Source organism: Vespa velutina, chromosome 5 (assembly GCF_912470025.1).
Source record: "Vespa velutina chromosome 5, iVesVel2.1, whole genome shotgun sequence".
In the NCBI taxonomy this organism is placed as follows: domain Eukaryota; kingdom Metazoa; phylum Arthropoda; class Insecta; order Hymenoptera; family Vespidae; genus Vespa; species Vespa velutina.
The window spans coordinates 2494582-2499485 of record NC_062192.1 but is presented as its reverse complement, the minus strand read 5'-3'; positions in this window follow the sequence as shown (position 1 = coordinate 2499485).

The window sequence follows — 4904 nt, the reverse complement described above, 5'->3', positions numbered from 1 at the left end:
ATAAACGATAATTGAACATAAGCCAATAAATATAACTTGTACGTATAAAAGTCAAATGAATCGATTTGACCGATAGAATACCACTCGTAACTGGAATTAATCGTTCGTATCGTCATAAAAATAATCTTCCACTTAGACGTTCTCAATGTTATTATTCTCACGATACATTTACTTCCGGATAAAGCATAAAGCATCGCGGAGATTAATGACGTTTGGAAGAGAATACATATACCTACGTATAGTAGCAGGTAGTACAACCGAGGGAAGCTATCGAAGCGATTAACGGTATCTGATTTTAGGGTCCAATAATTCTTGAATCCGAGTTAAGACGTAGTAATCGAAGGAGCAAATTGAACGGTAATCCAGCTCGTCGCTTATAGGATAGAAGAGAGTCACACAGAGATTATCGATCATCTATCTGACTTTATCTTTAAAGACAACCTTCGATTTTTAATCGTATTAAATTATTTTCTATTGAAATCTATATATATGTATATATATATATATATATATATATATATATATATATATATACATACACACAAGTAGGTATAGTAAGTCCAAAAAAAGGTGAAAATTATGAATTTTTCTTTTTCTTCCTATTTTCATTCAACAAATACGTTCAAATTCTATCTTGATTAGTAGGATTCGACTAGAAAAAGTTGACTTTTATCTTCATTTAAGAATTTCAAGCTCGGAGAAATAGTGTGAAAGAGAGAAAGAGAGAGAGAAAGAGAGAAAGAGAGAGAGTTGAAACGATGAGAAGCACGTTGCAAGAGTTTTAGGGAGAAAACATGCAAACGATCGAATAGTTTCAGGTCCTAGTAGACAACCAGGATGAAAAGAGAAAGAGAAAGAGAAAGAGAAAGAGAGAGAGAATGAGAGAGAGAGAGAGAGAGAGAGAGAGAGAGAACTAGTACCTACCAACTCCGTTTTTGAAGGGAGAAGAAACCACGTGGGACTGCATGTAGCCGAGTCGAGGAGCGTAGTGAACACTTTGGCATGCGGTTACGGTGTTCCTTGTCGAGAACTACCGTCGAGAAATACCGTTTCTAGCTCGCACCATGTTAGCTCGCTTTTTAACACGGCATCCTGTGAGCTCACGCGTTGATTCGCCCTCGTGTATACGTGAAAACGAGTTTTGCCAACAAAGGAAGGACTTTCAATGACGTTGCCTTGTCTTCAATGGAAAAACATAAAATATATGTACCTATGTTTACGTAGATGTTGGCATTCTTTTTCTATACGTGAATTTCTGTATGATCGTGTTGTATACATACATACGTACACCAAAGTGAAAATGTCCTTTCATTGAAAAAGAGTACGAAGAAAAGATTCGAGTATGCTCGATTCTCAAAGAATCGACCCATATACACCCAAGCTCCACCCCAATGCTATTGTAACGTGACGTGTAAAGAAGTAACGAAAGGATACTGCTATTGTAGAGAACGCTTTCGCGCGTGCAAGAGAGAGAGAAAGAGAGAGAGAGAGAGAGAGAGAGAGAGAGAGAGAGAGAGAGAGATAAAGATAATCGATGCAAAACGCGAGAGAAAAAGACAATAGGACCGTGTGATTCCCTGTCGCCTGTCGTGCGTAATTTCTTTGACAAATCGATGCAATTTGTTCGTCATTGTTTCATTCAAACGTATGTAATGATTATTTTCACAAAAGATATCAATCTAATTTCTATATAAGCTAAAAGATCTTATCACGAGATAGGAACGTATTATTGTGTAACGTTGAAAGAAATTATCAACGAAATAAAATCACTTGTATTAATTTTATTACTTTCACCATTAATTTATCTCATGAATTTGTTGAATTTCTCTCTCTCTCTCTCTCTCTCTCTCTCTCTTTCTCTATATTTTTCTTTTTATCTTCATGGTTTCGAAAATTTGCACGGCTTACTTTTCGAGATTAATTCTAGGAGGATTAACGTGGCTTTGAAAAAGAGAAAAAGAAGATTTTAGAGAGATTTAAAGCGAAAATAGAAAAAAGGGAGAGAGAGAAAGAGAGAGAGAGAGAGAGAGAGAGAGAGAGAGTGGGAAGAGAGATGATGTGGTGAGAAGAAGGTTAGTGAAATTTGAGAATCAAAGTGCACAATGATTTCCGGCTCTTTGCAGGCGACGGTAATCTATCGCGACGGGCCAAATAAGAGAGAAAGAGACCGAGCATAAGAGAAGACTCTTTACTCTCGAGAAGTCCGACTAAGTTTCAAACTAAGTTAGTAACGCAGATCCTATTAACTAGTAGGGTAATACGGGGCAAGAGCCTTATCGCGGAAATTATCTCAGCCTTATACGGTTCTTTCAAACTCTATCTCTCTCTCTCTCTCTCTCTCTTTCTCTCTCTCTGCTTCTCTCTTTTTCTTGCATACAGGTTCACTCGATTCATTCACCTCTTTCTAGCTACCAAAATTATAAGTTTCCTAGCTCAACCTTTGGATATATCAGGCATCAAATTATAGAGCCCACCCTCTCCCCTTTTTGGTCCTTTCTCGTGTGAAAATTGAATACGTGATGTACCATAATCCGCATAAGTCTAAGAGTCTTAAAAGAGTTCGATCCTTCGGATTCCCACGGAGTTCTTTCGTAAAAGTTAGCGCAAGGGGACCGTTTAAAATCTTTTTGAAAGACAGAAAGTAAGAAAGAGAGAGAGAGAGAGAGAGAGAGAGAGAGCGAAAAGATACAATTATAATTATTAAAATTATCTATAAAAAAATAATTATAAATTATAAATTATTAACAAAATTTAAATTTTACGAGTAACTTTCAAATTGAGATATTTTTAATGTAATAATCATGTAAAGTTGTTCATTAAATTCCACACACATTTCTAAGTTTCCAAATTAAACCATGAAAAGTTTAGAACATTAACGACACGTTGTTACGATCTAACAATTTATTCCCTTTCTAATTTCTCTTTCACGTTGATTCGTGATTAGTGTTGCTTACGGTAATTCATATTACACTCTACCTTCGCTATAAAGTCGACATACTCTTTTGATGATTTTGATTAACTGAACAAAGTTAGAACTTTAATACGAACTATCTACGTTATGAGATCGTTGTCGTTAAATATAACATTACATCGATGAACGTTGGACAAGTAGACGTTCGTTAAGTTAAGAAATTCAAAGTGATTAAATTGAAAGTAAATCACTACGAATGAAATTCAATGAATTATTGTAGGGGTTATTAAATTCGTGATAAGATCACCTGGAAAAATTTCAATATCTCTGAGGAAAAAGTTTTTTATTGGCTCGTCCTTATATTTCAAGAAATCAAGTCAAATCTAATCAAATCAAATCAATTTAAAATAAAATCGTACGAGTTATATTCAATCAAAAAATAGTCATAATCAAGAGAAATTTCATTGAAAGATATCATTTATAGTTTTTGCCATGTCATTGATAAATTTGTTATCTACAAATTCCAACGTTTTTCATAGTTAAACTTTTAATGGAGAATAGTGAGGCTATTTTGTAAGTGTGTTGGTTGAGAAAGAATGTGGAGTAAGAAGAAAGTAAGGGGTTTCTCTCTAAGACGATTCCAGTTGTCAAGTAGGATTCATGGTGACGCAGGTGGTATAGAAGAAAAAAGTGAATTTTCGGCGTGACATCAGTTATTCCGGCCATGGCTCCGGCGACATAAATCGTAAGTCACCGAGCGTGCTGCAATCAATATCCGACGTGCGAAGGTATATATGTGTGTGTGTGTGTGCGTGTATGTGTGCGTGTATGTGTATGTGTGTATGTGTATGTGTATATGTATATGTGCGTGCGTTTGCGCGTGCTAGGGGAAAGAGGAGGAAGGTGGATGACAATGAGATCCAGTTTCGAAGGGAACCCTGCAACGAGCTAGTTCATCATCTTTAGACGGGTTGCCCTGACCACATATCTTTTTTGCTCCACTTTTTTTTCTACTCCTTCTTTTTTATCATCTTCCCCGTTCGAACTCAACGCAAAAAGAAAAGAAAAAGGAAAAAAAAAAGACAAGCGATCCGGCAAATGAAATTAGACGTGGATAGAATTAGACCCCTTTGGCACCCTCTCTCTGTGTTTCGTATACACGGAGTTAACACTCCTTCCGATAACGATGAAGGCGGCGGTATCGTAAAGCGATAAATGGTTAGATCGTGTCTGGAGGAGGAAATGCGTCTCGTTAAGTCAGTTAATCGGCGATAACGTCAAAGGGGAAGGGAAGAAGAAATGTAAAGGATGGGAAATAGTCTCTGTACGTAAGGTAATCTTTTAAACGCGAATACTCGATTGGACTCGAGAAAAGGGGGAACTTGAAAAAAAAAGAAAAAGAAAAGAAAAAGAAGAAGACAAAAAAAAAACAAAGAAAGAGAAAGAAGAGAGAAGGAAGGGTGGTAAAATTAAAAGGGACACGAAGTCGTCATCCAGACTCGATTGTCCCAGCGCGGGTTCTACAGCAAAAGACAAAGAAAAAGACAGACATAAAGAGAGAAGGAGAGAGAGAAAGAGAGAGAGAGAGAGAGAGAGAGAGAGAAAGTAAAAATAAAAAAGAGGTTGGTAATCGTTCTTTCCTTTCCTCCTCGTTCGTCTCGTCGAAGTCCCGCACTTATTCGAATAAATCGTCGTCGTCGACATCGTTCATAGCTCATAGGATCGGCCGTTCTCGGCGTCTCCGTTGCAAGATACTCGAATAGAAACGCTGCCGCGGCACTCGTCACCCTCACGCGCCACTCTTCCAAGCCCTTCAGCACCCTCTGCCAGCTTTCGAGGCCCTTCACCTCCACCTTCATCTCGGCAGGCAGTCTCTACTAGTCATTTCAGGGGCGACCACTCGCCTATCGAGCACGACTCACGTCTGAAAATGCTTCGAGACTCGCCACTACTAACTCCCGCTCGCTCCATCTTCATTCCTAACGCAGACCCA